Source organism: Halichoerus grypus, chromosome 6, assembly GCF_964656455.1.
Source record: "Halichoerus grypus chromosome 6, mHalGry1.hap1.1, whole genome shotgun sequence".
Classification (NCBI taxonomy): Eukaryota; Metazoa; Chordata; class Mammalia; order Carnivora; family Phocidae; genus Halichoerus; species Halichoerus grypus.
The window spans coordinates 13827971-13851898 of NC_135717.1; the positions used below are offsets into that span (position 1 = coordinate 13827971).

General features: G+C 45.7%; 1 protein-coding gene across 3 annotated transcripts in view; it reads left to right on the top strand.

Annotated features, from left to right (window-relative positions):
* GALNT17 (polypeptide N-acetylgalactosaminyltransferase 17) overlaps positions 1–23928 on the top strand; it is a 439664-nt gene that overhangs the window by 338419 nt on the left and 77317 nt on the right. The window lies entirely within an intron of this gene.

Sequence of the window (23928 nt, forward strand, 5' to 3'; positions counted from 1 at the left end):
ATCTCATATATAGAGAAGTGTAGTTATGTAATAAACAAAAATGTGTTTGAAACAGCATGAAATTGGATTTCCTCATCCATAAATTGTGTTATATTTATGTCTAAGTTATAGTTCAAGAAACAGAACCGTGATGTTGATATTTTTATAAATGGTGTCTAATGTATTTCTATTAAGGGGAGATATATTTGCTGTGTTGAAATGTATTATCATAATAGCCAAACCATTTACTCTACCATTGGAAAATGGTGTGGTATTCTGTCTGGAATTCCACTTGCCTGCTCCCAGCCTGCCAGATCTATTGTAAATTATTGTAGGCGTCTGTGAGTTATTTTATAGGAAGCATCCGTCTATTTTTACAACTCCGAAAAGTCTGTCACTCTCATTCATCTCCCTGGGAATAAAGCAATAATTTGATTCTCTATAAATGTGAACCTGAATTTATACCATCCTCTCTAGTTGGGACTTCAGTGATGTGGGTGATTTATAGCTCTGTGTCTCTGGGGCAGGGGACTAGAAAGTGGCATCCTGGCCCGATGTGTTTGTTGCCATTTTCTATCACTTCCCCAGAAAACGGGGTGGGAATCAACCTGTCCCTATTCTGTTTAGGATGTCACTGTTTTGTTCCCTGTTCCATGTGGGCTTGTCAAATGCCACACCACAAGGGACAGGCTCCAGGGTCCTGAGCCATTCCGTTCAGCTCTGGATCCCGTCGTTGGGGGGATATCTGCAAATGCACGGGCACCATGATATGCTCAGCCTTGAGAGACCACCCTTGCAAATGCTTACATTTCAGAGCTTCGACAGGAAAGCAGTCGAACATTTTGGGGGGCCTTTCAGATATTTGCTGTCCTGTGGATAGCCTGAAGGGCAGACCCACCTTATCCATCTTTGGCGTCCGTCCTTTGGCTTATTGGATAAGAGTCTGTCTGGGAAACGTCAGTGTTTTATCCCTTTTTCCCTTGATAAGATGCCAAGGGGGGGGGGGCGTCCTTTTGTCAGTGGCTTGGGCTCCCGTGGGACTGAGGCTGTTTGGGCCTGGAAATCTGGATGCTTCCAATGGCCAGGCAAGTGGGCAGTGGGAAGAGAACCGGAATAATCACTAAAACGAGGAGGTAGGGAACAGGAACAGGAGTCAGGGCTGGAGGGTATAGCCAGAGAACTGGAGTTCCAGGAAGACCAGAGGGAGGGATGATGGATGATGGGGCAAGTGATGCAGAGGAGAACCTGAGGCAGGTGGGGTCTGGGGCCCTGGGCTTGGCTTTTCCATGCATTCCACAGCATGGTGCTTGGGTGGGCTGGCTGCACTTAAAGGACTCATCCCTTGGCTGTAGTCCCCACTAAGGAATCCACCTTCAAGCATGAAAGCATCTCTGCCCTCCCTCTCTTTATCATATTCTGAATCTGGAAGGTTTGTGCTGGGGGGCTTTCCCTAATTGAAACCATTTGTCCTGGAAGGTCATTTCCTAAGTATTACATACCAGTCTGACTCAGCAAGAAAACTGTTTATGCGAATGACCTGTATTATTATGGAGGCTCTTATTTAAATGACTTAGTTTGGGGAAAAAAGTCTAAGTGGAAATATGGCAGATGGATTTGTCAATGGCCACTCTCAACTTCGAAGCCACTGTCCCTCCATATGCAGAATGCCATGTCCCTCCATATGCAGAATGCCATGTATGGACCCTTCCTCCAGTTGAAGGCCTCATGTAACCACTGTCTGCTTCACAGAGTATGAAACGGCTTCCCATTTGCCTATTTTGTAATTAATTCTCTCTTCTTTTGGAAATCTAAATGGGAACTATATTGTGCATTTGACAACTTCATAAATTTTAAAATACTCAAGCTTAGAAATGCAACTCCGTGTTTCCTCTATGTGACTGGAATAGAAAGAATTAAAACCTCACATATTTTCCAAAACTTGCATTTAGACTCTTTTAAACCTTTCTGAGGCACATTCACATTCCATTCCCCCTACAAGGACAACCATGTAGGAAATTATAAAGGTCCATTCTGTTGATGTAAAAGAGGCCAAAGGAGTACGCACATTCAGTGACAAGCTATTATTTTCTCTTTTTTCCCCCCAAAGTTCTCCTTTTTTTCTCACCCAGAAAATCAGCCAGTTCTTTGGGCTTGGAATGGTTATGATAAATTTGGAGCTCTTTTTTGGGGAAGTTCTCAAGGAAGAATCATCCCAGAGGCATGCTGTGGGTCTGGGACAAATTAGGGTGGCCTGCCGGAGTCCGAGAGCACAGGGGCAGGTTCAAAGCTTGCTCTGCGGGGTGGGGATGCACTCTGAAGATGCTCAGGCTATCTAAAGAACCAGCAGCTATGATAGACTGTAGGAAAGGCTATAAGACAGGAAGAGATCTGCACGCAGGCAGAAAAGTGGGAGGCACAATTTCTTGAGAACCAGATGACAGAAGAGGTAGATAGATGGGTTCGAGGGAATTGGTTGATGTTCAAATTCTAGGTGTGTGACAAATAGCCCCCAAATGAATGCCTTAAAACAGCAACCGTCATTTTATTACCTCTTCGGTGCATCTGGAATTCAGACAGGGTATAGTGTGTTAGGAGATGAATTGTGTCCCCCTCCAACCCCCCCCCCCACACACACACAAAGATAGGTTGAGGTCCTAACTCCCAGGACCTGTGAATGTGATCTTATGTGGAAGTAGGGTCTTTGCAGGTATAATCAGGTGCAGATAAGTTCATTAGGGCCTGTCTCAATCCAGTATGATTACTGTTCTGAAAAGAGGGAACACATAGACACACAGGGAGAATACCATGTGATGACACAGGAAGAGTCTGGAGTGGTGCAGCTACAAACCAAGGAATGCCAAGGAGCACCAAGGATTGACGGCCACCACCAGAAGCTGCCAAGAAGCAAGGAAGGATTCTCTGCTACAGGTTTCAGAGAGAGCAAGTCCCTGCCAACACCTTGATTTTGGACTTTATTCTCCTGACCTATGAGTCAATATATGCATGTTGTTTTCAGCCCCCAGTTTGAGGTCTTTGTTATGGCAAGCCGAGGAAACTAATACGGCGGGGATAGTTGGTCTCTGTTCCATGATGTTTGGGGCATCAGCTGGAAAGACTTAAAGGGTGGGAGTTGGAATGTTGGAATCCTCTGGAATGTTCACTAACATGTCTGGCAGCTGATACTGGCTATCAGCTGGAACCTGAGCTTGGCTCCCAAGTAGAACAGCTCCATGTGACCTCTCTAGGTGGTCTCTGGGATGGGCTAATTTGGGCAGTTTGACATCATGGTGGCTGGGTTCCAAGAGCATCTTTAAAGAGCCAGGTGGAAGTTGGATCAATGTGTCACTTTTAACCTTGCCACTGAAGTCACATAGTGTCCTTTCTACCATAGTCACAATTCAAGGGAAGCCCTGGGTTCAGGAAGAGGAGACATAGACCCCACTTCTTGATGGGCAGGATGTCAGGGTCACATTACAAAAGCACAGGTAGAATGGGAAAGATAATTGCAGCAATTTGGGGAAAATACAATCTGCACATTGGAGAATGTTCCACCCCCCCAGCTTGGGTAGATTAGCCATCCCCATCCAAGGACAGGGGACAGGGACTGTCTCTCCTCTCTCCCTTCACCTTTCAATTCTGCCATCTCCTTTATGGGGTTTCCTCCTTTATGGGTTGTCTTTGCTGCCGCATTCAGTCCTTGCAACCATGTTCTAGTCCCCCACCAGAGAAGGAATTAAATTCTGTCCAGTAAACATGTTCTGAGTCCTGTGTGCAAGAAAGTGAGCTAAGTGTTGTGTCAAGCCCTATGTCTGCAGAGAAGGAGGTTGCTGGGGCCTAGAGAAGTCACAGTGATGGACTATGACAACAGACATGGCGCTAAGACCAGATGTGATTTTCTGCTGTCCATCATGTGGAAGCAGAACGTTGTGGAAACAAGGATACCAGAAGTGGTTTCCTGGCAGACATAGTAAAGATTGCCTCCATTGCAGGAACAAGTGCTGCGGGACTGCCTCATGGGTCTTCTGCCCCCAGCCCCCTTGTGCTTGGCCTAGACTCATCTTTCCCCATGATCCCCTACGCACAGCATCACGGCTTTGTTTCTTACTCTGAGGGAGATGTAGTTCTGTACTTCAGAAGGCAGGAACAAATCCACATTCTGGAAGAGGCTTGTCTCTCTGAGAAATACCCGCTGACTCCCTCAGAAGCAGCAGAGTGTGTCCTTCACGGACTGCAGTTGACAACTGGCTTTTCTTGGTGGGCAGGGATATGGATAACACAGAATGTGCGTGTTGATCTCACACATGTGAAGTCACAACAGCTGTGTTTATCATTTCTCTTATCTGCAGTGGGTGGTAATTTTTTATTTCTAGTGGGACTTTCGGGTTTGTTTGGAGCCTTTTTATTCTTTTTTTAATTTAGTAGATTTAAGGCAGAAAATCCTAGGAGATACATCTGCAGAAGTGAGGTGCCTCAACCAACTTTCTAGGAATATTTTAGCATGCAATTAGAAGTGAACAGGATCCGGGCGCCTGGGTGGCTCAGTTGGTTAAGCAACTGCCTTCGGCTCAGGTCATGATCCTGGAGTCCCTGGATCGAGTCCCACATCGGGATCCCTGCTCAGCAGAGAGTCTGCTTCTCCCTCTGACCCTAACCCCTCTCATGTGCTCTCTCTCATTCTCTCTCTCTCAAATAAATAAATAAAATCTTTAAAAAAAAAAAAAAAAAGAAGTGAACAGGATCCTATGGAAATGCCTAGAGTTCAGTCAGTCTAACAAATACTTACTAAATGTCTACTGTATGCTGGCCTGGGGTATTGAGAGGTCTCCTACATCGTAGAGTTGACGGTCTGGTTGAGGGATTGGGCGTTAAGTAATTAAACACACACAAGTGGACAGTAATGCATTGGGATAAATTACGTGAAGGAAGAGGGTTGAATGCTGTGAGAAAGAACAGGGGTTAGGTGGTGGGCGGGGGACATTTGTGGTCAGGGAGGACCTCTCTCAGGAGTGATATTGAAGCCTGACCTAAAGGGGAAAAGAGGAGAGCAGAGAGCAGCCAAGAGTGTTCCAGACAGAGAGCAGGCCAGATAGTGCCTCCAGCTGCAGAGACAAATGGGGGTTCCTGGGGTTCCAGGCCCTGGGGAAGGCCTGTATGGCTGAGCAGGAAGATCAGGCTGAGAGGGACGAGTTTAGAAAAGCAGGAAGGGGCCAGATCTTGTGTGGCCTCATAGGCCACCTGGCACACTGGGACTTTATCCTGAGTTAATGAGAAGTCAATGAAGGAAGAAGCACATGACCCGTAACAGACTTGGGTAGAGACAGGGCTGAGAGGAGGCAGGCTGGTCTGACTGCATCCTGAAAGCTGGGGCGACATGTTCTTAGGGGTTTTGCTTTCTTTTATTTAAAAGGTCATTGCCTCTCTGTGGCAGTTAGACTCTGTGAGTCTCTGGGAGCCCCAGGCTTGGGCAGGAGCGACCAGAATTTGGGGCTCCCCGGGGCCTGGGAGCCTCATAGGCTGTGGAAGTGTGGTCTTAGCCAGTACATCCGGGGAGCCTTGTCCTGTCACCACGTCACGGTCTGGGATTCTAAGAGAGGCCCTTCCCTCTATGAGAGCCAGCCAGAGGCCACAGAAGCTTAAACCTAGGATAGCTCTTCTGCCTGAGCAGTCTCCTAGGGTCATCCATTAGAGCAGAAGTTCTCACCTGGACACCAGTGACATTTGGGGCTGGGCCATTCCTTGCTGTGGGGGAAGGGCTGTCCTTGTGTTGTAGGATGTGTAGCAGCAGTCCTGGCCTCTGCCCACCAGATGCCCGTGGTGCCTGCCACCTCCATCAAGTTCTGATGACTAAAAACATCAGGTGTCACCAAATGTCCCTGGGGGGGAGGGGAAGGAAACACAGTCGGCCCTTGGTGGAGAACCACTGATGTAGACCATGCCTTCCCAGTGGGGAAATATGCTCCTTGTGGGGGGCGGGTAAAAATAATGGTTCTTGAGGAGGGAAAATCTTGGATGTGACAGTGGTTGATAGCCCTCCAAGGGCCACAGTACATGAACAGATATATCCATGTATTAAAATTGCATGGGGGAGGAAGAACCCCAAAAAGGCTTCTTGGGAGGGCGATCATAAAAAACAAAGCTGAGAAACACTGATCTAGACCAAGTGAGGGGCAGTTTCTCTGGGAGGCTATGGGACAGGAAATCAAAATGGGGAAGCAGAGGACACAGTGGGAAGGGTCAAGTGATCATCACAGCAATAGCTAAACAGTAATCACTGACCACGTGCCAGGCATGGGGCCACGTGGTTCTGAATGTGCACAGCAGTACCCTGATGGGAAACTGAGGCACACGCAGATTCACGTAGATTCACAATAAACAGCCAGTGTCCAGAGACCACGCCCTCTACCGCGGTGGGGCAGGACCGGCCTCTGGGTGGAGGAGCATGACCCAAAGAGCCCATCAGAGGGGCTTTCAGGGAACTTGGGGGACCAGAGGGCAACAGGAGGCCGGGAAGGGAGCAGAGGGAGGAAGGAGGCAAGACAGCAGGGAGGGAGTAGGGAGAAAATGAGAAATTGAGAGATTAGACCAGAGGAGGGAGGGAGGGAGCCTTGAGTCCAACAGGCATGTAGGGAATCAACCTCAGAGTTCAGCATAATCCTCAATACAACCTTCTCGCAGTGCTTCTGCCTTCTCTCTCTCCGCCTCAGTGGCTGAACTATGGCTTTGGAGCAGCTGCAAATGGGATTCTTTCCAACTGACCCACGCAAGGCTGGCCTTTGCCATGTCCTGTCACACTTGCCAAGTAAATCAGTATGCCTCCTGACTTCCCTCTGGGGCATGTCTCAAACTGAGTTCTTTCTTGTCCTGAGTTTGTGATCTTTAGGAAGGGAATTTTGTGAGCATCCCTGATTAAAAAAAAAAAATGCATAGAGTATTTTCCACCCAAGCTATATATCTACACAGAGAAATAACATTATTTCATGCCTTTTTTTTTTTTTTTTTTTTGGCAAATATTGCTCTCTTCTCAGAGTTGGAATCTTAGCTCTTTTATCCTCCATCTGTGCTGAGAAGAAAGGGTTTTAGGTTCCAGCTTGCAGGTCCCATTGCTGGGGCGGCAGCTCCAAGTCCCCAGGACATACCCCCAAACCGACTGACCCTCCTTTGCTCATCAGTGGTGACCTCAGAAGGCAGTAGAAGCTGCATCTTGGATGTTTGAACTTGGAAAAGTGGCGGTAACATAGAGTAATTGGAGCATTTCAAATTAGGAATGGAATTATGATAATTGACTCTACGTGGTGTTCTCTCCAAAATAGTTTTTGCATACAGACGATTCCATCCCACTCCAGCCTCTTTCACTGCAGCTGTTGGGGGTCCAGAGCAGCTGCAACCACATCGCAGGGGAGGTGTCCCACCAGGTCATTTTCAGGCTCTCGGATTCACTGTAGAGTTCTTTTGGGAGGGACCTAAACGTTTATGTAACGGAAACACCCCATCTTCCCCTTTAGTCTTTTCTTCTGTGGGATAAACATACCTAGTTTCTCCTCCCTGGTTCTTCTAATCTCATGCTTGAAGCTCCTACCGTCTGGGATCTTCTCTTCTTGCTTTGCCCAGAGAAGAACCTGACTCTTCCTTCCGATGTGGCAAAAAGCAGGATTGGGGGCAAAGAGCCCGGCCAACTCCTTATTCTAGAAATTATGCTTAAAGCCTAAGATCACATCATGCTGTGGATACAGAGTGGATAAACCCACCTGGTTTCCCACAGACAAAGACCTGTTTGGGGGGATTCCCTTCCAGAGGAATCACTGATGCTACATTGACAAGACCTGGATTCGGGATACCTAGAAAGCTGTCCCCAGGCTCCACCCTCAAACTTGACCCAGTTTTCAACACTGTGTATGTAAACTTCAGGAAGACTCGCCTTGGTGCCAACGTTCTGTTTATTCATTCTCTCACCCATTCATGTGCTCGATACCCACAGAGAGGAAGAATGCCAAAAGATACAAACATGAAGAAGTCCTAGGTCCTGTTTTCAGAGAAGAAAAAGAAGACACCCATAGTTATAATAACGCCTGATGAGCACAATAATACAGGAGATGCTGGGATTATAGGAGAGAACTCCAGGGCTGGGTCATCTGGAAGCACTTCTGACGGCACCTTGAAAGGCACCTATGAGTCATGGTGTTCCAGAAGGAAAGGACAGATGCAGAGGAAGGAGAAATCCCTTCAGCCTAAGGGAAACACTCCAAGATCAAGGGAGGCACATTAATATAAATCATATTGGAAGAGCTTCCCAATATAAATGTTTATGGACTACAACTCATGGTAGACACTCCTGCAGATGTTACTCACCCAAACCTCTCTCACTTTGGGCCGGTGGGCTCAGGTGGCCAGCACTTGATACGAAGAGAGCAAAGGAGACTCCACAGCTCTCAGCAGTATTATCTTTTTGTGACATTGTCCTTTCTCTTGTCTCCTTCCACCTTAGGGATGTCCTCTTTTTATTGATCTTTATAGCCTCTCATTTCATCTCATGGCAACAGCCAGACATCTCTACTTTCATAGAGTATCTGAAGGGATACTTATGGTATCCCGGTAGTCTGATTATAGTGTCTTGTCTCTCAGTTGGCCTTATACCCACCCTCATCGTTCCCTGCCCCACCTTTATGTAAATGGTCATAGGGTTGGTGAATATTTCTTAGGAGACTCTTGGTTTTGCTGAGTTTACTTCAGTTAGCTTTAGCCATGATTGTAACCCTCATTCACAATCACTTGTACACACACACACACACACACACAACGGGTAAATCCCATCTTGACTTATCTTGCTCATAATCTTGGATCACAGGTCTCTAAAGCAGGGAGAGATAGACTGATAACACTCAAGAAGCCACGAGCAGGATTATTGGAGAGTATAGTGAACCTGAAAGAGGTGCGGGGGGAGGCAAAGTGATAAAATTACTTGGTGGTCAGAAATAAATGGCCCATACACACAGGGCATGCTCCTCAACTGGATGGCTTCTTAAAATACAAGTTGATATCATCCAAGATGGTGATAGGATGAGAAGCTATTTAAAAATGCTTCCAGTATGGGGCACCTGGGTGACTCAGTTGGTTAAGCATCCGACTCTTTGTTTCAGCTCAGGTCATGATCTCTCAGGATCGTGAGATCAAGCCCTGTGTCAGACTCCGTGCTCAGTGGGGAATCTGCTGGAGATTCTCTCTCCCTCTGCCCCTCCCCCAAATCACATGCGCATAGATGCTCACACGCACAGGCTCTCAAATAAATAAATAAATAAAATCTTTTAAAAAAATGCTTCTAGTACTGCCTGAGGAATAAAAGAGTTTTATCATCAATTCATCAAACTCAAGGAAGTGTGTGAACACACAGGAAAAACATCAAAAGCCCATGGAAACATTTTGTAGCACAAAAGAATAAAGTCATTAAGAGCTTAAAGGTGCACCTGAATTATTTCTTACTTGAAACCCATGAAAAAGTTAGGAAGCAGTTATTACACATTCTCAATAAGATAGAGGGGGGATTTATATCTATTAATCATAAACAGAGTGGCACATAAGAAAGTGGAATTCAGGACGTCTGGGTGGCTCAGTCGGTTAAACGTCTGCCTTCTGCTCAGGTCATGATCCCAGGGTCCTGGGATTGAGTTCCACATCTGGCTCCCTGCTCAGTGGGAAGTTCTTCTCCTCCCCCCCAACTCATGCTCTCTCTTTCTCTCTCAAATAAATAAATAAATACATCTTTAAAAAAAGAAAGTAGAATTAAAACCATAAGAAACTATGTACTATTTTTTTTGGTTGCACTAAAAATTAAAACTGACCCTAAAGAAGATAAACAAATAAACAAGAAATATTTCTCAAGGAATGTGGGAAAAGATGGCTGACATAGTAATAAAACACAGAGGTATCATCAGTGAAGAATAGGAGTTCCCAAAGAAAAAGAGAAAAAAATAAAGTCCCCAGAGGAAAAGAGGGAGAGAAGAATCTCTCTTCTTTCCACTCAGAGGAAGAATTTCCACTCTTCCCCTGGTGCTTTCTCAACAGAGCCAACCAAATGCAAAGCAGAGCCCCTTCATTCCTTGTTGATGGTCCGCACATTGAGAGCCACACTGTTACTTCCCAAAGAACCATGTTAGTCAGGGCAAGATAAGCACTGCTGTGGTAACAACTTCACCCTGAATTTTCAGTTGCTTACACACAAAAATTTTGTCTCCCACAAAGTCCAGTGAGAGCTTTGGGACTCTCCAGGGCAGTGGCCTTCAAGTGATCATTCAGGGACGCAGTCCGCTTCCAACTTGCTTACCATAGGGCACCCACAGTACTGTTGTCCCGGCATGCCTATGGCAAGTGCCTCTTTCACTCCCTGAAATGTACATGCAAGTGCGTAAGTTAGGTAGTCATCTTATTGTTCCACCATCTGGAACTGGCTTCCAGGTCACTGCAGCAGGGAAAAGAGAAACTGGAGACTCATGTGCCAGTTTTGGTCTTAAATGCTTTGGCCCGGGTGTGACGCCCATTATTTCCACCAACCACTCATTGGATTGCAGTGATTTATTTTTCATCTCTCTAGAGGGAGGCCAGGACATGGAGGCGAGCACATGGATAGTCAATGAGCAGTAAATATCACTGTCACAATAACCTTAGTAAAATCCGACATTAAAGGAAAATAGCGAGACAGATACAGGCAGTATCAAAATAATGAAGTTTCCAAGTACAGTCATATAATTTTAGCTCATCTGTGTTATAACCATGGAAGGGACCCAAACTCTGCCTGGTTTTTTACACCCCCCCCCACCTAGGTCCACACCAAACACCATCTCATTTTTTGACCCAACTATATATGTAGTCCTCCAACATCCTTTCTTCTCCCTGATCAAAGCCACCTGTCTAACTCCTCCCATCCAGGGCCTTCATCAACAAGTCGATGTCTACACTGAACAATATGCCTTCTTCCATTTCCCTGGCATCGTTCTTTTGTTCTGAATCTTTTGCCTGGGCTTGCCTGAGAATATTATGGATGCAGAATGAATGAGCGGTTGAGGAGTGGTCAGGTACCAACAGGCCAGAAGCAGGAGGACTGGGGTCACGAATGGCCCTTTGTGAGTAGCGAGTGCCTTCTGAATAAGAGAGCAAACCACCTCAACCACAGTGGAGACAAAGAAGGAAGCAAGCCCAGAGCAGCAAGGTGAATCGGGGGTGCGACACAAAGTAGAAATAGTCCAACATTATCTGCTATAACATAGCGCATATATGGCAAACTGAGGGGAAAAAACAGAAAGAAATTATATAGCTGATATGAAAGGTATAATTAGTTAGACTTAATCATATTTAACAAACATTTATTCATCAATTATATGATTAATGAGTGAATGAACACACATAATTATAAAGGTAAATATTTTTAGAACTCGAATACCTCCCAGAAGGAGAATGTAACTTCTTTTCCAATGCCTGTGAATCAGTCACAAAAACTGTGGCCTAGCCTGCAAAATTGTCATTGATCTTAAAAAGCAGAAAATTTTCAGATCTTTTTCTCTGATCACAATATAATAAAACCAGAAATTGATAGTATAGGATTAATCAAAAGATCACTGTGGGGAAAGAGTCTTGGGCTCTGAAAGATGCTCCCAAATACAGCATTGTTGGTCAAAGGAGAATACCCAGAAAATCCTTAAAAGCTGCTAAAAGATAATACAAGTGAAAGTAGTACTTGTCAGAACCCAAGGAATGTTGCTAAAGGAAAGGCTCAAAGGTAAGTTGGCAGCTTTTACTGTAGTCGTCGTAATCACGTGTGGTCCTGGGGGAATCAGAAATACCTCTGTCTCTGCCCTTTTACTTTGCCCTGCACCCAGTTCATCCAGAGGTTCCCTCTGAACACCCTCAGGTTGTCTACCAGCAACACCTCTCTGTGCCCATTGCCTACTCTCACTCAGGCCATTATTTCTACCCGTGTGGGATTTTCCAGCAATCTCCTCTTTCTAAAACAGATAAGGGCCTGCTGTTCTCCCTGTGAGGCACATTTGCTGGATCCCTACTGCTGCCAGATTGAAATCTGTCCTCTACGGGCAGGCACTCAAGGCCCCTTGCACAGAGGACCCCAGTCCGAGGCCCTGGATTTCAAGATCCCAGCTCAAGGGCCCGCTGACCGCTACTTACAAGTAATCCTTCATTCCAGCCAGCCCTCCCCACCTTGCTCATGGTGGCTGTGAAAGTGGTATATTGTAGACAAACCCACAACTGTTGACTTGTCTTTTTTTTTCCCCAGGAGCTTATAAGCTTCTTTCCCATGTCCTACTACCTCCCTGAATTGCTTGGTCCCTGGTCTTCCTCACTGTGCCCCAGCACGATGCTCTCAATACAGAAATACAAGACAGATGCTTGTGAGATGACAAAAACACTTCAGGTCTTAGAGCCGCTATAGGCATTCAAAAGGCTTTGACTCTTGTTGGTGTTAATATGTCAGACTCTTGGGGAAAGGGGGAAACTCTGTATTACCCAGGGCCAGGAAAGTGCTCCAGGAATTCAGAGAAAGAGGACCATGGCCTAGCATAACCCAGGGTGCCCTAGCATGTTGCTGGCTTGGCAGAGGGAAAACCTTGGAACAGTGAAGGAGCTCATGGCCTGGAATTTCTGGCTGGAGGAATATGATCCAAAGCAGAGGGAGGGAGGAAGTGTGGTGACAGCAGAGGGGCTGCCTTAGCTGAGGGGACAGTCCCCGATGAGCACAGGACATGAGTTTGGACAGTTCCCACAGCCACCACCCAGCCACAGTGTGGGGCAAGTGGGCTGAGTCCCCTATGTCTAAAGCATCAGTGATGGAAGCAATTGGTATCCTTTAGACCAAGGTAGGGTTTCGCTTGTTCTTAGAAACCTTATTCAGCTGGTTCAACAATGTCTATAAGTTCAAAAGGAATGCCCCCCCAACTCCAATGTAGAAGGCTTTGTCTACTGTTTGCAAACTTGACTAAGAGAATGAAGGAATTTAGAGTCAGACTTGAGTGTGTGTGAATGGGAGAAGAGAGAATTTTACTGAATTGTTTGGATTTTTCTCTGTGTTGGTTTTCATCCCACACAGCACAGAGGCTAAGCCTACAACACACACCCCATTCTAAGGGCTGCACCTGTGGAAATAGCCCTTTAGACGCTTAGAATTAGTCACTTTATACTGTGCATAATTCCTCTGCCTGCATTTCAGTATGGACGACTGGCCTTCGGCTCATGCCCTTCATGTGTTCCGTTAAAATTAGTTAAATCAAAGGAATGCGTGAAAAAGAGATTGTGTTTAGCAAGCCATTGTGCTGATATCTGATTAAGTAGAAGCTTTTTAGCATGCTGTGTCAATGAGATGTGCTGTTGTATTAATAAGCTGTAAATTCTAAATAATTGCTTGATAGAATGAGAACCTGAAGCAATGGGTTCCTTTCCAGAATGCTGATTATTCCCCTCACAGAAGGCAAGAGGACCCATTCCTGCAATTGTTTCCCTTGGGCAAGGGAGGGAACGTTTGGTCCTGGCATACTGACAGAGAACACTAAAAATTTCCTTGGTGATTCTTTTGTTTCCTTTCTTCTGAGCTCCTGGTTTATTCACACATTTGCAGACATCAACTGGGCAAGGAGAAGACTCCTGCCAGTTTCTATTTGCCAGTTCCCCTGAGTGCCAGGTACTTCTTTTCCTGGTCAGAGAGTGGAAATTCTGTCTTTGGAGCCAGCAGAGTCCCCAGATACAAACAGAGCTTCCCTGGGGAGACATAAACCCGAATGTGGGTGACTTGGCCACCCTCTCGCTGATCTCGAGGTTCTAGCAGACATTTTTGTTGCAGGGAGGCTCAGCTCTGAATCCAAGCCAGCACTGGTTGTTGGTTCCAATTAAAAAGCAGTTGCATTCCCAGCAATTCAAGGCTGCAGCCAAAAATACAGCATGTTCAGAAAAGCATGATCATTTTGGAGAGGCAGTTACTCCATAAAGGGCTGGATGCTGCCAGGGAAGGCTAATGATGGTACATTTGTATGTGATAAAAATTTTTAAGTTCAAAGACGAAACCGTAGTAAATGATTTACTTTATAGTTATTTGTAGATGGCAGTGAGGGTTTCCTGTTGCTCATTTTTTTTTCTCCAGCATTAAGCAGCCCATTTATTAGAGGACAAATAGAAATTGACCTTTGTCAGACAGCAAGGAAACAGAGCGATCACATTAAGGAAATCAAAGGCGAAAATGCCAAAGGGTCTACATTAACCAGCCCTGGGAAGCAGTGTCATTCTGCAGGTGCATCAGCCAAATCAGCATCTGTCCTTCTATGAGCGGTCCCTGCTTTCTTAGAAGACCAATAAGGACCAAGAGCTTGAAGAGGCGTTCCAGATCGTTGCGTGCCCTCCCCTCTCCTGGTTCAATGGTTATGTCTGGGTATTTTTAGCAACCTTCTCTATCTTGTTTGGCTCCCGGACACATAATTTCAGAAGAATCATAAAACTGAGAGTCAAGAACCCGGATTTTTTTTACGTCTAGCTCGCTGTTGGACCTGAGCAAAGTCACTGAACTTCTCTGGGTGTTTGTTGGCAGTTGCAACTAATTTTATTTTAGTCCTCTTCATTCATGATTTTAAAATAAAACCATCCAACCTCATCACCATCAAAATTAGTATTTCAAAACAAAGAATCCCGTAATTTCCAGTGTGTGTGTGTGTGTGTGTGTGTGTGTGTGTGTGTGTGAGGGAGTGTACGTATTATGTTGGGCCAATCCCAAGTTTTCTTCTGGAAGGGCCAAGAGATCACTTCTGGAGGCCTTTCCAACCTCACACTGCTAGTCTTCCTTAAGGAGGAAATAGATTACTGATGCCAAGACATCCTGTTTCAAGACTAGTGTGACTGGCACGAATCTTCTGGTACCACCATAGTAGGATCTAGTGAGGTAGTATCTGGTGGGGAGGATCATTGCCCTGGGAGAGAAAGTACCGGGGGTATGATGAAACAAGAGTATCAGCAGAGAGCTTGGAGAAGCTTATCTCATTGCCAGTGCTTCGTGTAACTGAACAGGCTGTTTGTCATATTTAATTCTAGGTGTAATTGTTCAATCAGGACCTTATCCAGACTAGCTTCCAACCCACTAGCCTGCTCTGCCCCCCTGTCCTAGGGTCTGTGACTCTATTACTTTCCCAGCCCTCCATCCACTCACGGGCCAGCCCCGACCAGGTCACCTACGTTGTTGGCCCCAGGTGTGGCTTTTCCAGCCCCTGGAGTAGATGAAAGCATTCTGGCTCCCTCTTCTGTCTGCTCTGTAGAAGCAAAGTGTTTCTGCTCTCTTATTCCTTTATTCTACATCAACTTTTGTCTCCAGTGGACTCTGAATGAAAGAGGCCATGAGAAGAGGCACGGTGTCCACTTGGCTTGACAGGAGGAAAGCATCATTTCTCTGATGATTCCGGGGGGAGGAGGTGTCGCGCTCATCTCTCCGACCTCTGACAAGGGGCAGGTGCAGCACAAGGCAGCAGGAAGAGCCCTGAGCTTGGAGTCTGAAACCTAGGTCCCAGTTCTGAAGGTTGTGTTTTGATGGGCAAGACTGTGCCTCTATCAAATGGTGCAGGTGCCTGTCCGGCCAGCCTCACAGGTGGATGGGATGGGCCCTGAGATAATACATATGGCAGCACCATGTGAACTATTAAGGTCTGCACATGTGTGCCCAGAAGGTGATCTCCCAGCCTCTGCCTCAAACAGATGAGAATGATGCTCTGACTAGAACCTGGGCCCGTTTGTGGAGCCTGAGACAGACAGTTCACAGTGGTACCTCTGGAGAAGCTTAAAGTCATCCAAATCCAAGATTCCTTATCCTCTCATCTCCTCAGAACTTGATGGCTTCTCTTGTCCTCCTTTCTTCAACCCTCCCCTCTCCTTTTAAACTGACCGGTCTCCTCCCCTCCAAGCTGTAGTTTTCTCTCCTCCTGTTCTTGTCCCAAGCTCCCGGAAATGAAAGGTGATCCCCTTATAACACACTTCCTTCAGCGTTCCTCCGTCTGTCTCCCCTGGATGACTCGTCTAGAACTGCTTTCTCAAAATGTTCAAAGTCTCCAATAACCAGAGACTTTGAACATTTTGAGTTCTCATCCTACTGAGCCACGCCGGCCTTTTCCTCCTGTCCGATCTCCCCTGCCATCACCACTATACCATTATACTCCTCCTTCCCTGAGGGAATTGGCTTTTTAGTTCAAACCGCCAAAATGTAACTTGACTTAATCATCCTTCTCTATTAGTTTAAAGAAGATGACCTATTCTTGAACTTGTGTGATAGGCAGTTAAAGGTCAGGAAACAAGAAGACCTAGATTTTCCATGGGGAAAAAAAAAAAGAGGACATGCCCCCTTTAAGAATGGGAATTCAATCCCTCCCATGTAGCCAATCAAACATTGGTCACCCTAGATACGTCCTCCATCCTCAACATTCTCTTGACCCCCTTGATTGGGGAATGGATGGAGGGGTGCCTTCTCTGCTGTGTGCAGAACGCTGGACTCATAGACTCAGGGTAGCCTTGGAGTCTCTTTGCAGATGGTCTATACACTAGAGTCATAGTTTGTCCATGCTCAGGGGCCAAGGGAATGAGGGACGGCTGACACCCTGTCCGGTAGACTTCACTGTGGGTGGAGACTGCATCCATGGGTCAGGTGCGTAAAGCTTATATTTGGCCACAAGTCCTTCTCTGGAGAGTGGGTGTGGGAGGTTGCTTCTGTCCACCAAGAAAACACTAGGTCTCCAACCACTTCTGCCCAGGGACACTCACATGCGGCCTGAGGTGGGGCCCTGGTCATGCTCCTTATCTGTCATCATTATGAATGAGATTCCAAAGGAGGGAATCAGCCCTTTCTCCTGAAAATTTGTTGGAAGTGTGAAATGACATAGGTCCCTTCACTTTGCTTCTGGTGTTCTATGCGGGGAAATGTGAAACTTTTGGCTTCCCCCTTTCATCAATACATTGCTCATTTTTCACAATTTCTGAAAGTTTTTTGAGACCATTCATCATCTCATTCAAAGAGTAATTTTGAAATAAGGTGGAGAGAATTGATAGGAAAAGGCACCAAACCTTTTTGACAGAAAAGGAATAATTGTCAGAAGCATAAAAGCCTTTTCAGTGTCAAGTTTCTGCTGACCTCTTCAGCTATTCTTGGTTGTCACTCTTTTCTGGCATCAGAAAGCATTTTCCCCCCCTTTGGATAAATATCAGGTTCATTCTGATTCTCAATTCACATAAGCTTGCAAATTCAGATCACACTGAAGACCAAATTACTGCTTTTGAGACAATGGCCTTTGTCTGATTGCTAATTGGGGATTTAGTAAATAGCCCAAGAGACAGGATTTGGGTCTGAGATTTCACTAGGTTGCATTTTTTAAAAACACAGCTTAATTATAGGCTTAAGTCATATATTAAAATGCAGATATGAGACATACCGCATTCCCACATTTTAATTGGATCTTTAGGTAAAGAGATTTTAAGCCATGTATTAATTCAGTGTGAATATCTCTGTGTGAACACACTTTCATTTTAATGCCTGGCTTTCTTTTTTTTTTTTTTTTTTTCTCCTTTGCCTTACCTCCTTGCTCTTGTAGCACCCTGAGCATCTTCTTTTCTTCTCACTGTACTTGAAATACTTGTAATAGCTTCATCAGCATCCTCATCTGTTAGATGGCAAACTCTGAAAAGGGTCTATATCTGTTTTAATTATCAGTATACCCCATGACTAACCTAGGATGGTACCTGACATGTTGTAGGCCTTAAAAAAACATTTATAGAAAAAAAATACATTTGTAGGATGGATGGATGGATGGATGAATGGAGGGTTGGATGGATGGACAGATGGATGGATGAATGGACAGACAGATGGTTAGATGGTTGGATGGATGAGTGGATAGATGGATCAACAGATGCATGGGTGGATGGACAGATGGAAAATGGATAAAAATGTATTCTTCCTGTCTTCTATTTTTGAAAACCATGATAAGATCATAGCACCCTAAAATGGAAATAGAACCTACGTTGTGCATTAAAGTGTTCTCTTGGCGGCTCTTCCAGATTGGCCACATACTGTGTCCTAGGAAATGGCTCTTATCCTCTTTCTTTAGAAGTTTAGTAAAATATCTTTTCTTTGATCATGGTCTCTGAGGTTCATTTTTTTAAATCTGTCAATAAGAAAAATAGACTGTCTTTCCTGGATGAAGTTCTAAGTACCTGTTTGTTTTTCACTTCTTGGAGATGAGGGACCAGTAGACCCCAAGTGCTTGTCCTCCCAGCTCCTTTGCTGCAAAGGGATTTTCTTTCTTTTTTTTTTTTAATTTTATTTAATTGTATTTAAATTTAGTTAACATGTAGTGTATTATTAGTTTCAGAGGTAGAGTTCAGTGATTCATCAGTTGTATATAATACCCAGTGCTCATTACATCACATGCCTTCCTTAATGCCCATCACCCAGTTACCCCATCCCCCCACCCACCTCCCTCCAGCAACCCTCAGTTTGTTTCCTATAGCTAAGAGTCTCTTATGGTTTGTCTCCCTCTGATTCCATCTTATTTTATTTTCCCCTCCCTTCCCTTATGATCTTCTGTTTTGTTTCTTAAATTCCACATGAGTGAAATCATATGATAATTGTCTTTCTCTGAATGACTTATTTAGCTTAGCATAATACCCTCTAGTTCCATCCACGTTGTTGCAAGTGGTAAGATTTCTGTTTCTGATGGATGAGTAGTATTCCATTGTATATATATATATATACCACATCTTTATCCATTCGTCTGTCGATGGATATCTGGGCTCTTTCCATAGTTTGGCTATTGTGGACATTGCTGCTATAAACATTGGCGTGCAGGTGCCCCTTCAGATCATTACATTTGTATCTTTTGGGTAAATAGTTAGTAGTGCAATTGCTGCGTCGTAGGGTAGCTCTATTTTTAACTTTTTGAGGAAACTCCATACTGTTTTCCAGAGTGGCTACACCAGCATGCATTCCCACCAACAGTGTAAGAGGGTTCCCCTTTCTCTGCATTCTTGCCAACATCTGTTGTTTCCTGAGTTGTTAATTTTAGCCATTCTGACTGGTGTGAGGTGGTATCTCATTGTGGTTTTGATTTGTATTTCCCTGATGCCGAGTGATGTGGAACATTTTTTCATGTGTCTGTTGGCCATGTGTATGTCTTCTTTGGAGAAACGTCTGTTCATGTCTTTTGCCCATTTCTTGATGGATTTTGGATACTAGCCTTTTATCTGATAAGACATTTGCAAATATCTTCTCCCATTCTGTAGGCTGTCATTTGGTTTTGTCCTTTGCTGTGCCAAAGCTTTTTATCTTGATGCAGTCCCAATAGTTCATTTTTGCCTCAGAGGGATTTTCTAATACTCAGTATTTGAGAGTGATGGTCCTACAGCCAAAGAGCCTGATAGGCGGGACCATAGGCTGCATAGCTTCAGAGTATGTCATACAGGGGAATGGGAACCCAGCACAGAATCCCCCTGAATGGAGCGCCTGGAGCATGCACCATGACAACTCTGCTGTTCGGCAGGTAGATGTCCTGTTTCGCAGGCTAACATAAGACTGCTCTGTCTCTTCATCAGACTGTTCTAGGCATTCTTCTCCTGGGTCTCTCTGAGCACAGCCTGATGGTTTTACTATACACTGAAACAGAACATGAGAGCATGCTTTCGCAAGTGGTAGAAGCATCAGTTCAAACACTGGACACAGCAGCCGTTAAGACTTACTGAGAGCAGCTAGAGCCCTGGGGCTTCAGAAGAAGTCCTCTTGTCCCCAGAGCGAGTGGCCTTTGTTTGCAGCACCTCGTGGGCCTGCTCCCACTCGCACCTGTGTCTCTCTTAGCTTTACTAAGCTTTATTCTTGAATGCCTCCACTCGCCCTGACTGCCGCCTGGCTCCCGTACAGTTCAAAGTTTCTCTCCATGTCACTTCAGGATCTGACACTTTCTGGGTGTGGCATCTCTCAGAAGCTGACCCGACTGTGTCCAGCGTGGGCTTCCTCACTGCTGTTCATAGGCTGGGAGAGCGCCCTTTGGGTCTGGCTGGAGGCAGGAGGAGGTTGAAGGACTGAGGCCAGTTGTAGACTCTTTAGTAAACAGGGATTCTCCCAGCCAGGTTCCAAGACACTGTAGCAGCAGGACATTGGCAGTCAGCTCTCTGGTAACAGGTGGAATGTCTCTCATAAGACCCCAGGCTGGACTTTGAGGGGGTCTCAGGGCGATGAGCCAGGGTCTTCATCCTTACGGCCCATCTGCTCATAACATCCTGCCTGTTCCCTCTCCTCTCCATCTCCTCCTGCCTGCATGTAGGCCACTTCAAGGCCAAGTTCTCCCTCTGAGTGTATTTGACCTGCACCATTCATCTGCCCCTTCCTGTCTTCCTGGATCTGGACCTCCTTCTTCCTTTCAGACTGGAAGCTCCTTGCCTCCCTGGAAAAGGATATCACATCATATTCTCTGTATACAATATAGTGTGAAAGAGCACAGACTCTGGCACAAGGCTTCCTGAGTGTAAACCCTTCCTCTGCAGCTGATTAGCTATGTGACCTTGAGCACATTACTTAATCTCTCTGTGCCTCCCTTCCCTCACCAGCAAAATGCGGCGAGCAATAACACCTTCTTCCCAGGGTTGCAAGGATTAAGTAAATAAACACATGCAGATGACTCAGATGTGTCTGGCATGGCGGAAGCCCTCAGTCAATGTCAGCTCTTGTCACTACTATTAGCAGTAGAAACTCCTGGCGCGAAGGTTCTTGGGAAACGTACACTCAGTGAGCCTGTGTATGTGCGACCTCTTACCTCTCATCCTCACTTCCACTGTCTCCCTCCCCACTTCTCCCACTGCCAGGTGGTGGCAAAAAGAAGGACAAAAACTCGGGTTGCTCAGACCCAAAAAGATGGGGGCCTGTCCCAGATGAGGGAGGACAGAGCCACCCAGGACATTTCTTTATGGCTTTGTGATATTGGCAACTGTCTCGCTCTGCTTGTTACCTGTCCGGGTCAGCAGTGAGGTGCTGATGTCCCACGTTTGTACCACCCACAGGGCACAGGGCTCATCAGAGGCTAATGAGGCGAGCCCTGGGGAGCTAGGGAGCTGCCCCAGCCACTGACATGCCATCCTGGGGTCCCCACCTATCAGGGCAGAGAGGCGGTTCCCATGGAGCACAAGGAGGGCAGCGCTGGGTGGAGCAGCCCTTAGGTCAGGGTGCTCACAGGGCTCTAGGTACCTGTCTCTCCTTTCTTTTTTTAAGATTTTATTTATTTATTTGAGAGAGAGAATGAGACACAGAGAGCATGAGAGGGAAGAGGGTCAGAGGGAGAAGCAGACCCCCCGCTGAGCAGGGAGCCCGATGCGGGACTCGATCCCGGGACTCCAGGATCATGACCTGAGCCGAAGGCAGTTGCTTAACCAACTGAGCCACCCAGGCGCCCCACCTGTCTCTCCTTTCTATGAGGGTCTGGGGGGAATGAAACCAGATCTTAAAAGAAATCCACTGGAAGGGAAAAATGGCACAAAGAAGAATGAAGGACAATGACTGATGATTTCATCAGTAAGCTTCATCTACTGTCTAGAGCACTTGTTCTCAAACTTTTTGGTTTAGGCACCCCTTCATAATCTTAAAAATTATGGTAGACCACTCCAAAGGGTTTTTGCTTATGTATCTCCTATCTATCCATTTTTACTGTGTTAGAAATTAAAGTGGATATTTTAAAAATGTATCTCTTAAATCATTCAAAACAACAACATACATAACACATGTTTATGAAAAATAAGTGTATTTTCCAAAACAAACAAAAAAATTAGGAGAGTGGCATTTTTCCACTGTGTTGCAGATCTCTTGATGTCTAGAGTACTAGACAACAGGTAGATTCTCATGTCATCAGAACAGGGGCATCATCCCACATGATGTGGCCTCTGGAAAACTCCACTCGCAAGACAATGAAAGTGGAAAAGGTAAATGACATCTTGGTATAACTATGAAAATAGTCATGACCTTGTGGAGCCCTGAAAAGGTCTCAGGAACCCACAGGGGTCCCATGGAGCATACTTTGAAAACTGCAGCTGAAGAGTGTACCCAAGCCAATGTTGCTTCTTTGGTCTCCAGCCTTTATAAATCCAGATTCCTGGTTGTTAAGGGAAAAAAATATTCAGGGACCCCTGTGAACAATGGTAAGCAGACTTTAGTGAGGACCATCTTGATAGGGGCAGGGGCCGCAGCAATGGGATTTTGCAGTGGGGGAGAGAGACCGGGCTCCACTCTGAATCCAGCATGGGCAAGTGGGGATCTATAGCCGTGGAGCAGGGTGGGAGTCAGTGGATGGAAAATTACTAAGAGGAAATTTCAGGGGTGAAGGACATTCTGGCTAAAGCAACCTAATCAGACTCTTGCTGAAGACAGGCCAGGGTGTCTGGGGGAAGGTGGAGGATGAGGACCTGATCAGGATATCAACGTCAGGGGTTCTTGGTCAACTGACTTAGCAGGGATCTTGCTAAAACTGGAGTATATGAAGGAGTGTACAGATGGGCCCAGGAGAAGGGTCGGGAGCCTAATTCATGTTTGATCAAACAAAGAATCTTTGTCCAAGAATTTGCCTGGCCTTAGAGACTTATTTTTTCTCCTCTCTTTTTAAATTGCTTATAATTTTTTAGTGTGTTTGTGTGTTGGTTTTTCTAGGGACGGGGTGAGAATGGTGGTGTGGAGAGGAAGGGGTCTGATGGGCCCTGGGAACTTCGGGTTTGAGTCCAGGGCGTGGGAGCTGGGTTACTGCAAGCAGTTACTTCTCCTTCCAAGCCTCATTTTTCCAGTTTCTGAAATGAATGGGTTCAACAGTCTCCAAAGCTCCAGTGGTGTATGTTTCTTTGAGACTTATGCTGGGGAGGCCAGATACCTTTTCCACCCGTTATGAGCTAAATTATTTCCCCCAACATTCATAAGTTGAAGCCTTAACTGCCAGCACCTCATAAAGTGACTGTTTTTGGAGACAGGGTCTTTAAAGTAGTAACTAAGTTCAAATGCAGTCATTAGGGTGGGCCCTAACCCAATCTGACTGGGGCCCTTATATGAAGAAGAGATTAGGACACAGATATGCCGAGAGAGAGGTCTCAGAAGAAACCCAAAATGCTGACACCTTGATCTTGGACTTCCAGCTTCCAGAACTGTGAGAAAAATCCTTTTTTGTTGCTTAAACAGCCCAGTGTGTGGTACTTTGTTATGGCAGCCCTTGCCCACTAATGCACCATCCGTGATGTTCCCTAAGCCTGTGTCCAACTTTCCACAGACTGTTGTTTTGAACTCAGACTGAATTCTCTGCGTTCAGAACAATTCCTGGGGCCGGGGGGGAAGGAGGAATGACCACTATTGAAGGACATAAGCTAAAGATTTTTCTGAAGAAATACACCATCTGGGCAGCTCAAGAGAGTGCTCAGGGGACCTGGGCCCTCAATATGTCTGTGATGCTCCTATATTTGGCTTGTCTCCCAGGTGGAGAGAGGGTGAGACATGATAGGCATCTTCAAGGTAGAATGAATCTACCTTTGGTTGAAGAGAAGTCAGGAAATCAATTTGAGTCTTCAGTGTCTGTCAAGTCTTGTGCTAAGCCTTGGGAAGAGAGAATGCCCACAGGAGCCATGATGTTCTTCAGACTTGCTACAGGGACAGTTATGGGCAGGGTTTCAGAGCTGGCTGATGGGGGCTGAAGGAACCACCAGCCTATCTGCATTAACCCAGATGAAGAAGACATTCTGATTTTTACTCATTGACTTCCAAAGACCTGTGGTCTTGGGTAAAAGGAACGTGAATTAATAAAACTTTGGGCTCTGTTTTTTCCAAAGTGTGTTCCTTGGAATGCTAGTTCCATGGGTCATCGTAGGTATCCTACAAAATCAAAGTAGTTCTGTGTAAGTAAAAGCAATAGAGTCCAAAGATTCTGCCTT